The sequence below is a fragment of the Octodon degus genome, unplaced genomic scaffold (genome assembly GCF_000260255.1).
Source record: "Octodon degus isolate 3935 unplaced genomic scaffold, OctDeg1.0 scaffold00116, whole genome shotgun sequence".
In the NCBI taxonomy this organism is placed as follows: Eukaryota; Metazoa; Chordata; class Mammalia; order Rodentia; family Octodontidae; genus Octodon; species Octodon degus.
Genome location: NW_004524692.1, coordinates 6,201,941 through 6,214,057, shown reverse-complemented (window position 1 = coordinate 6,214,057; position 12,117 = coordinate 6,201,941). Strand labels below are relative to the sequence as shown.

The window sequence follows — 12,117 nt, the reverse complement described above, 5'->3', positions numbered from 1 at the left end:
CGTACTTCACCCTATTAGTTCAATGAAAGGAGCAGTTTGTGCTTGTATTATTTGCTCAATTTTACATGCTTATATCTTTTAATCTGAACAACTATTTTGAAGACAACAATATGTAATATTATAATCATTATTAATTTTCTGTCATCCTGTTTGGAAATTTTGTATGATAATTTTATGGTTCTTTTATCTTTTAAAAAAATACATGAACACTTACTGGGAGAGGAGTTTTTCAAAAAGAACTATTAAAGAAACCAGCACTAGAAAGATAATGTAATGTTGATTCAGTAAGCGCAAGGATCTAGGTTCAATCCCTGTGCCAACCCAGCCCCAGGCATGCCATCCAGGCGTGATGACACGTGCCTGTAATCCCAGTGCTGGGGATGCTGAGATAGGAAGATCACTATGAGCCCAAGCTGCATAGTGAGACCTTATACCAAATAACGAAATAAATAAAAGATAAACTTTTTAAAAAATTTAAAATACAATTGAAATAATATCCTGTATGCTATCTAATCATAGTGGAATGAAATTGGAAATCAACAGTAAAAGAAACCATAAACCCTATACAAACACATGGAGATTAAATAATACATTATTAAATAAACAATGGATCATAAAAGAAAGAAAAATGTTCCTAGAATCAAATAGCAATGAAAGTACAATATGCCAAAAGCTGAAAAAATGAAAGTAGTTCTAAAATGAAATTTTATAGCTGTAAATACACACATTAAATTAATTGAGTGATCCCAAATAAACGACCTACTAATGCATCTCCAGATCTTAGGAAAATAGGCCAGAAGAGTGTAAGAACCTTCTGGCAAGTGCGAGGTCCTGAGTCTGATCCTGGATACTGCAAAAACAACAACAGCAACAGATCTTAGAACAACAAGAGAAATCTAAATCCAAAAGTAACAGGAAAAAAATTACAAAGATCAGGGCAGAATTTAATGAAATTGAGACTTAAAACCAAAAAAATCAGTGGATCAAAGAATTGGTTCTTTGAAAGAATAAACAAGATTGAGCAAATTTAGTCAAAAAATGAAAGAAAAAAACCTGTATCAATGCAATTGGAAAAAAGATGAAATCACAATTGAGGCCACCAAACTCCACAAGATTATGAAAAGCTACTTCAACAACTTATATTCAAGCAAGTTAAAGAACATAGGCATGAAAGAATTCCAAGAAACACATGAATTACCAAAACTGAACTAAAAAGATATAAAACCTAAATAGAACTATAACAAGCAACAAAAAAAATTTAAATTGCTACCAACAAATAAAAGCATAGAGCCTGATGGATTCACTACTGAATTCTACCTGACCTTCAGGAAGATCTAACTCCTCTACTCCTTAAGCTCCTTCATAAAATTGAAAAGGAAGGAGTACTGCAAAAGTCATCCTGGCTGCTAGCATTACCCTAATGCTGAAATCAGACAAGCACTTAACTAAAAAATAAAACTACAGGCCAATTTTAATTTTAGTGAACAAAGATATAAAAATTCTCACCAAGATACTGGTAAACATAGTGCAACAAATTATTAAAAAGATCATACATCATGACCCAGTAGAGCTGATTCCCAGTATGCAAGAATGATTCAACATACATAAATCAATAAACATAAGGCATCACATAATCACAAGAAAAGACAAAAATCACATATGTGAAGTATGTCACTATTTATTCATATCAGAAATAAAAGTACAATTATTCCAGTCATATAAACTCCAAATCTCCAAGGTGAACTAATAATCTGGAGGAGCTCTAAAGTGCACTCATCTTTCCACTATAATTTGAATACTATTAGCATAATCATTTTTTCAGTAATACAATCATTTTATAATTTTCACAGATTTATTGGTCTTAGGAAAAATCTCTCTTATGTATAAAGTTTAATGTTGAACGCACCAGCTTCAGGCTTTAGTCCGTTCAGTTTGCTGTAACAAAAATATAAAATAAGTATTTTATAAAGAATAGAACTTTGTTTCTCCAAATGCTAAAGGCTAGAAGTCTGAAATCAAAGCATCAGAAATTTGGTGACTGTTGAAGACTTAAGAAGGACATTGTTTCAATCTGATAAATGCCATTTATGACAAACCCACTGCCAACATTGTACTGAATGATGGCAAACTGAAACATTTTCTGGTATAATCAGAAAACAGATAAGAGTGTCCTCTCTTACCATTCATGTTCAATATAGTACTAGAAACATTAGCAAGAGCAATCAGGCAAAATAATTTATATATTCTTTTATAATAAGAATATAAAAAGGATTTTTTTTGCTTAGTATCATTTTCACAAATTTTTTAATGTATTTGGTTGTTACAGAGATTTATTACACAGCTTGGATTGTTTTTCAGCCTACCCAGTGCTGCAATTACAGGCGTGTGCCACCATGCCCAGACTCTGTGGGGATGGAACCGTGGTCCCTGCACTTGCCTAAGCAGGCACTTAGCCCACTGAGCTATCTCACTTCCCTCACAATTGCTTCAAAAGGTGTATGTACAAGCATTGGAAACCCATCTGCTGTATGTCTCCTTCCACTTGGAAGGGCCTCACTAACCTTTGAGTTACAGCACTGAAGCCAGCAGCAGTGAGCCCAAAAATGCCAGTGAATGTGGATTCAGTGCATCACAAACAAAGTGAAGGGAGAGCTGGAGGTGCAGAGCCTATCCATACAGCAGCACTCAAGTCTGAAGCAGGAGGATCACAAGCAAAGTCCAGCCTTGGAATTTACTAAGACCAGGGACTGCAGAAGCAGCACGTCAAGATAGTAGGTTCACCCCTTAGGGCCGTGTAACACAAATCTCAGTGAAGTGCCCTTGTTTTTTATCTTTCATTAGACCATTATAAAGAGGCAAACTGGAATGATCCAGACTTTCCAACTGGATAATTTTCCTTTCTTATTGCTCTATTCTGACCCAAGCCAATACAATTCTCTACCCTATACTGAAGGATCAATAGCCTTTTAAAAATTAAAAGCTGTTATAACAGGTTTGTCCCAAAAGTCATGGTTTCAGCCTGCCTTCCAACTGAAACCCATTATGTGACACCTTTGCTATTTCTTTGCTCAGGATACCAGACTGCTATGGGTCAAAACAAGTTCAAAATTTCAGAAAGAGCTATAAAACCTGTACAGATTTAAATTTCACTCTAGGGGCTATATCTCAAAGGTCTCAACTTGGCATATTCTGGTTGTAATGAGATGGTTCAGTCCAAGATGACTAAATCTTCCCTTTCCACCCCCACAGAACAATTATGAGTACATTCTCCTACTTGCTATAAAACCCAGAACAATTCCAACAGGACTTTTGGTGTGTATTTCAACCACCACCAGTAATTACTTCCACCAAATGAAAAGGTTCCACTGGTACTATCTCTTGGATATACTTTGAGGGCCCATGACCCTAATTATTCTTGGAACTTGTCAGCTGGGTTCCCAACATAGAGGTAAGAGATGTAGACATGATAAAGAACCTATACTCAGACCAAAAAATGAAAACCATTTGCTAGCATTTTAATGAGCCCCCTGTCCAGTAGCTTCAAGCTACCAGGACACAGCATGCCGCTCCCAACACCCTTCATCTTCTCCTCAGCTCTTCTGCTGAAGAATTCGGCCTTCATGATGACAGGCTGCTTTGGGAGCTTTCCCTTCCCAAGAACTTTGTAGCAGCCTGATCGCACTATATCAATGACGGAAGCTGCACCAGTCTTGTTTTTGGCAGCATTTACTCGTGTCTGCTCACTGACCAATGCCCACAATTTATCAAGGTTGACAGTTGGGCAGAAGCTCTGGTTTCTCTTTAAGTGGTAATGCCTCATACCAACCTTCCTAAAGTAACCTGGGTGATATTTGTCAAAGTTGATCCTGTGATGATACATGCCACCAGTGTTACCCCGGCCTCCGGGGTGCTCCTGGTGCTTGCCAATGCGGCCGTGGCTGTGGCTCATGTGGCTCTGAAGCTTCTGCATCTTCCTCATTCTGGAGGGCATGTTGGTGGCAGAGACAAAAAAAAAAAAAAAAACTAAAGAAAGAAGTTAAACTTTCCTTATTCACTAAAAACAAGATCCCTCACAGACCAAAAAACTCCTACACCAAAAGATTCCTACAACTAATAAACAAGTTTAGCAAGGTGTCAGGATACAAAATCAACATGCAAAGATCAGTAGAATTCCTGTACACCAATAAAGAATATACCAAGAAGTTAAAAAGAGATTAAGATATTATATCTATATGTACTAACTCCCAAAGATGGATGAATTCATTTGTATGATAAACATATTAATAATAACAAATAAAATTTACAAAGAGAAAACACACAATATGTATTTATGAAACCTCCAACTAGTCTTCAAGCCTTAATAAAAAATGTTCCCCACCCTTATCTATCCAGTCATTTATTCTTTAATTCTATAAATATTCAATAATTTATTACCCACTGAGTTCCTGGCTATAAAGAAAAAAGTTCTTGCTCTCTTGGAGTTGATTGTCTAGTGGGAAAGACAGACAATAAATAAAACAACAAACTGTGTAGCTATAAATTGTGATGAATGCTTTCACAACAACAAAAATAGAATGAACTGGCAACTGTTAAAAGATAAATTTAGGCAAGTGAAAAACTTTAAAAGTATGAGTCAATAGGGACCAAAACCACAAACAATTCAGAGCACCATGGGGCGAACATTTATAAGATATTCATAGAATAAAGACAGGGTTTAATTTTTTTTTCTTTTTTTGGTTAAAGTGGAAGGTCCCTAGTCAGAGATTAGTTGCTAGTTTTTGATTGGTAAAGTTACTCTGAATTGGGTTTCTGTATAGGAAACAACAGCACTGGAACCATCTCAGTCTAGTTGCCTCCCAACTCATTCATTAAAACAGTATGGGTCCAGGGAGATGGCTCAGTGGAATAAGCACTTCCCTGGCAAGCACAAGGGCCTGAGTTCAATCCCCAGTTCCACACACACAAAAAAAGTACCATGATTATGAATCAGAAAAAATTCTACTTAAACATTGTAGTAAAAAGCTGCCCCACAGAGAACATATAAACTGAAGCTAGGCTCTTTCAGCCTATTCCTTCAACACTAACTACTGCTATTACTGCTAATAATAACAATAATAATGATGATAATGCACATACACCTCACTTAATAACTTTATCAACAATTTTATGTTTTAAGCCATTCAATTTTTCTTAAAATATACTGCCTTTTCCTTCCAAACATTTTGAAACACTTTTTAAACAAAACATACGCTACTTTTAAAAAGGTGTTAGCAATTTCTTGTTAATTTTGAGCTCAGTTTGAAAATGAAATAGATTTTATGTCTGAATGAATATCATCAGTGTCTTCTCGTGCTCACATCAGGAGGTGCTTCATCCACTGCACTCCCTGTGCAGTTCATTTTTGCATCTTTCAGTGGCTGCCCATTTATATTTCTCCTTTTGCCTTTGGTAGGGTCAAGCTCATCTTTATTCAATTCTCAAAGCTCCCAGATCAAAAGAGAAGACTTTCTTTCTTCAGGGAGCAGTGTAGAAAGGAGGCTGAACGAACAGTGAGCATAGATTAGAAACTGGGAGAAAAGGGAAGAGAAAATATGAGAAGGGAAAGAGGGTAAAAGGATTTCCAAGGCAGAAAGCCAAAGATCTTAATCAAGCGATGGGGTTGAAATGCCTTCCAAGCTCCATAAAAGAGGAAAAAGAATGTGAAGGTCTGAAGCTAATATCCAGTCTTCTCAAGTCCCTTAACATCCAGCACAAGTGCTCTTTAAATACTTACTTGTCAGACTAATGTGTTTAAAAATACTTGTTACATGTTATGCATTGGGGATGTGGAAACAGGTAAGAATCTGTGTTGCTTTTGGGTGTGGTGGTGTATACCTGTCACCCCAGCACTTGGAGGCTAAGGCAGGAGGACTGCTGTGAGTTCAAGGCCTGCCTGGACTACATAGATGACTTCAAGGCCAGCCTGAACCATATAGCAAGACCCTGCTTCAAAAAAACAACAATGAGAAGGAAAAACTGGGAAAGGACAAGATAAAAGAAAGAAAGGGGAAGATATTCATGTATATACACAGGATAGTTTGGATAATCCTACTGCTGATTTTGGCTGGACTGTTGAATGGAGCAGTTAATGCTTAATTTTTCTTTAATGTTTAAATTTTTTCTTTTTCTTTTTTCCCCAATTTTACATGTTTACATCTGGTAATCTAAACAACCAATTTGGAGGGTGCACCAGGCATGGAGCTTTCCTGGTGTTACTTAAGAACGTTGGCAGATTCTGGGCAGCCTGTGGGACTCTGGTAAGTTTTGACCACCCTTAACCCCTAGTGTGCAAGCATGGATCTTCTGTTGCTACTGGTCCAAACTTTTAAGAACTTAGGAGGACTCTGAATGGCCTGTGTGATGCAGGAGAGCGGGGATCTGAGGGACCAGTGCCCACAGGTGCAGAACTTTCCTGGCACCACTTAAGAATTTTGGCAGACTCGGGGCCACCTGTGGGACTGTATCGGGGAGACTACTGCAAGCATTAAAAAATGCCAAACACAGGAGCAAAAGGCAATCTCAATCCTCTAGCCTCCCCAGAACAAATCCAGGAGACAAAAACATACAAGAACTTGGAAATCACACACCTGGAATCTCTAAAATGAGAACAACTGAAGTAAAGAAACAAGTGCCTCAGACTATAAATGGAATAAGAGCTGAAATAATATCTCAGGTCCAAAAAGAAAGGACAGCAACCATGAAAGAATTGCTTAAAACAGCTAAAGAAGACATAGAAAGAAAAATAGAGGAGAATAGAAAAATGATGGAAACACTGAATGAACAATACAGGAAAGAATTAGGGATGCATGAAACATTCAAACAGCTATACAGGAAATTAAGAACTCCATTGAAAGCTGGCAAAACTGGTTGAATGGAACTGAAGCTAGACATTCAGATGTCAAAGATAGTATTGCAGCTAATGAATGTGAAATAAAAGATCTCTTAAAGCTAACAAGGAACCAGAAAATAGCAATTCAGCACCTACAAGACAATGCAAAGAAAAATAATACAAAAATAATAGGTGTCTATGAAGCAGTAGTAGACAGCACAAATGACATAGACATGGTCAGCCAGAGGGCTCAACAGAATAAGCACCTGCTTTGACAAGCACAAGGACCAGGGCTTGATCCCCAATCCTGCATGTAGTGCTGGCCCAGCCCCCAGAGCACAATGAGCTGTCAACCAAATCTAGTCATGGTGGCACACACCTGTAATCCCAGCACTGGGAATGCTGAAAGCATGAGGATCACTATGAGTCCGAGCTGTGTAGTGAGACTCTGTACCAAATAAATAAATGGAAAAAAAGGACATAAAGGTGCAGTATAAATCAAACTGTAAATCATCCACATTTGCGTATCCTGCACCTCTGGAAGTACCAAAAGAAAAAGAAAAGGAAAAGGTTTCTACTGCTGTGTTGTCTATTACTGCTAAAGCCAAAAAGAAGGAAAAAGAAAAAGAAAAAAAGGAGGAAGAGAAAATGGAAGTGGACGAAGCAGAGAAAAAAGAAGAAAAAGGAACCTGAGCCAAATTTCCAGCTGTTGAATAACCCAGCCCGAGTTATGCCTGCCCAGCTGAAGGTCCTTACCATGCCAGAGACCTGTAGATACCAACCTTTCAAGCCACTGTCCATCGGAGGCATCATCATTCTGAAGGACACCAGCGAAGACATTGAGGAACTGGTGGAACCTGTGGTGGCACATGGCCCCAAAATCGAGGAGGAAGAGCAAGAGCCAGAGCCCCCAGAGCCCTTTGAGTATATCGATGACTAAGGGACCAGATGGGCTGTGGCCACTCAAAGCCCGGCCAGCTGTGAAGAGCGCAGCCAGCTGTGGAGAGCACATGGTGGGAGCCCTCGCAGGACCAGCAGGACCAGCTCCTCCATGCATGTGGCCTCGCTGTGCACTCACCTCAAGAACTCGTCTCCAAGTCTCTAACTAAAGAGAAAACACATGACCATTTGGTGTGCTCTTTCACAGACCTTGGTTTTTAAATAAATATATTAAAACCTTGAAAAAAATGGACATAGAGTATTTACAGAAGTACTAGCAGAAAATTTCCCGAACATGAGAAAACAAACTGGCATACAGATAAGCAAGGCATATGGAACTTCACACAGCCATAATCACAATAAATACACACTTACATACTTAATAATCAAGATCTCAGAAATTCAGCAAAAGATAAAATAGTAAAAGCTACTGGAGAAAAGAAACAGAACACCTACAATGGAAAGCCCATCAGAATCATGGCAGATTTCTCAACACAAACCATTAAATCAAAAAGAGCTTGGAGTAAAGTATTTTAAGAAAAAAAAAAAAAAAAAAAAAAAACTTTAAACAAAGATTGAGGTACCCTGGAAAACTATCTATCAAATTCAATGGCAAAATAAAATCCTTCCATGACAAAGAACAACTGAAGAAATTAATGACCACCAAACCAACCTTACGATGAGTACTGACAGATAGATATTCTAGAAAAAGACAGAAGTGTTCACAGCTTCAAGAGCAACAGAAAGGAACCACCAAACAGAGCAAGTAATGAAAAAGAGGGAAAAAGTATGGAACTTATAACAGAAAATAACATAACAAAAATAAGTCAATATATATCAGTTATAGCTATCAATGTAAACAGCCTCAATTCACCAATCAGAAGCAGACCAGTACAGTAGATTAAGAAACACAACTCAACAACATGCTGCATACATGAAACATATTTAACTGAAAAGGAAATACGCAGACTAAAAGTCAAAGCATGGAAAAGAATTCTCCATGCCACAAGAACTCAGAAAAAAGCAGGGGTAGCTATAATGGTTGCTGAAAATATCAACTTCACTATATACTTGTTAAGGAAAAACTGCAAGAAGAAGAGATAATTATAGATGTATGTGCACGTAATGTAGGAGCACCCTCCTAGGTAAGACAAATTTTAACAGACATGAAAAATCAAATGAACAATAATACAATGGTAATGGTGGACTTTAACACTCTACTGTCACAAAGAGATAGATCAACTAAGCAAAAAAAAAAATCAGTAAATAAATAACAGAACTGAACCAAACTTGTGAAAAAAATAACTTGGTAGACCTTTCACCCAGCAACAACAGAATGCACATTCTTCTCAGCTACACATGGGATGTCCTGCAAAATAGGACATATACTAAAACAGAGCACTCTTAAGTAAATGCAAAGGAATTGAAATTATCCCATGCATACTATCTGATCACAGTGCAATAAAACTGGAAATCATTGATAAAAGAAGCTACAAAAACACCATAAACACATGAAAATTAAATAACAACCTCCTAAACAACCAGAGGGTCACAGATGAAATTAAAGAAGAAATTTAAACATATTTACAATCAAATGAAAATGCACATACAACTTACTGAAACCTGTAGGGTACAATAAAAGCTGTATTAAGAGGAAAATTTGTAGAAGTAAATTTGCACATTGGGAAAACAGAACATGCCCAAATAAATGATCTTATGCTGCACCTCAAGCTCTTAGAAAAAGAAAAACAAGTCAAACCCAAAGCCCAAAGAAGGCAGGAAATTATAAAGATGAGAGGAGAGATTAATACATCAGAAACCAAGAAAACAGTACAAAGAATAGATGAATCAAAGAGTTGGTTCTTTGAAAGTATAAATAAAATTGATAAATAACTCGCCAACCTAATTTTAAAAATGAAAGAAAAAAAAATCACATTCATGCAGTAAGGAATGAAAAGGGCAACGTCACTACAGACCCTAGAGAAATTCAAAAGATCACCAATACCTACTTCCAAAATCTTTACTTTCACAGAATGTAAAACACAGAAGAAATGGACAATTTCCTAGATACTTATGAAATGCCAAAGCTGAGTCAAGAAGATATACAAACTCTGAATAACCCAATAATGAGAAATTAAACTGAAATTTTCTGATCAAGAAAATTTGGGACACAACTGAGTTACATGATGTTACAGTACAGGTTCTCTTATGTCCTGAGTCCTTGAAAGGATAGGGCCAAAATGTTGGCTGTCTTTGCAGCCCTTCTTTTTCTCTGATTTTTGGTCTGAAAACTTAAGTTGTTAACCCTCTAGAAGAGAAACTTAATGATATTATTTTCATGTAACATAGGCAGTTGAGCTTAACCTCACTATCTGTCTTAATATCAGACATCTTAGACATACATGGAGCAGGTATTTTCCATCAAGTATTGATATGTTAAACTTTAAATCCCTAAGAAGGTAAAGAAAATAAATTTTAAAAAATATTCTGAAGAATAGGAATAAACAATTACATATTTTTACACAGAAATTTAGAAATCTAACCATATACAGCACTGTAGCAGGACTGTCCTATGACCTTTTTTCTTTCTCTTTTTTTCATTTATTACCCTTTTTTTTAAAACAAACACTTACTTGATAGACAGTATAGTAGTAATTGACATGACATGACAAGCAGTACATATTTAGAAGACCAAAATGACAGGCATTACAAGCATGACCCTAGTATTACACATTGTTACATTCAGTGTAGTTGCTTAGTTTGCACCTACAATATTTAAATGGCAATGAAAAACCTATCTCTGACAAAACTAAACAAGAAAAGGAGATACAAATGAAGGACCATTGTGTATTGTATATAGTTAGGATAGATATACAGCTACTTTCTCTAAATTCAATGAGAAGAAAGATTTGTACTAATAGTGTTTAGATATCTTGTACTATGAATAACCACTACATCATCTTGCACTAAGAATAACCACTACAAAGACAATATGTAATGTATTAATTATTGAAACTGTCCTACTAATCAGTTTTGAAACTGTTTCATTGCTATGTGTTTCTCAATAAATTTTTTTTAAAACCTACCAACAAAGAAAAGCCCAGGTCCTGATGGTTTCACAGCAGAATTCTACAAGAAATGTAGAGAAGATCTAATGCCAACTTTTCTTAAACTCTTCAGTGAAATTCAAAGGGAAGCAATTCCTCCAAACTCATTCCTGGAGGCAAGTATTACCCTAATTCCAAAACCAGAGTAAGATCCAACTAAAATAGAGAACTACAGGCCAACCTATCTAATGAATATAGATGCAAAAATCCTCAATAAAAGACTAGCAAACAGAATGCAGAAAATCATCAAGAAGATTATACATCATGATCAAATGGGCTTCATTCCAGGAATGCAGGGATGGTTCAACATACACAAATCCATAAATATAATACACTACACCAATAGAACCAAGAACAAAAACCACATGATCATCTCAATAGGTGCAGAAAAAGCTTTTGACAAAGTCCAACACTCATTCCTCATAAAAACCCTACACAGAATTGGAATAAATGGTCTATATCTCAGTATGATAAAAGCCATCTATGAGAAACCAACAGCTAACATCATACTAAATGGGCAAAAACTGAAGGTCTTCACTTTAAAATCAGGAACAAGACAAGGATATCCACTGTCTCCACTCCTATTTACTATAGTTCTGGAAACATTAACCAAAACAATTAGACAAGAGAGATAAATAAAAGGAATGAGGATTGGAAAAGAAGAAGTGAAATTATCATTATTTGCAGATAACATGATACTCTGCAGAGAGGACCCCAAAAACTCCTCCAAGATTCTTGGACATTTAATCACTGAATTCAGCAATGTAGCAGACATAGAGAAATCATTCCTAAAATTTATCTGGAACCAGAAAAGACCTAGAATAGCAAAGGCAATCCTGGGCAATAAAGACAAGGCAGGTGGCATTACAATTCCTGACTTGAAATTATACTACAAGGCAACTGTGATAAAATCAGCATGGTACTGGGATCATAATAGACCTGAGGATCAATGGAATAGATTAGAAGACACTGAAGCTCCTATGAACACACTCAGCCTCCTTATCTTTGACAAAGGGGTCAAACATACTCACTGGAAGAAAGATAGCCCCTTTAACAAATGAAGCTGGAAAAACTGGCTCTCTACATGCCGAAAACTAAAACTTGACCCAGGTCTCTCACCATGCACTAAACTAAAGTCAAAATGGATTAAAGATCTAAACATTAAAGCAGAGACACTAAATCTCCTGGAAGAGATAGTAGGAG

At 36.7% G+C, this 12,117-nt stretch overlaps 1 pseudogene; it reads right to left on the bottom strand.

The window, feature by feature from the left end:
* Positions 1–3,481: 3,481 nt before the first annotated feature.
* Positions 3,482–3,991, bottom strand: LOC101592852 (annotated as a pseudogene).
* Between the last annotated feature and the right edge of the window lie 8,126 nt (positions 3,992–12,117).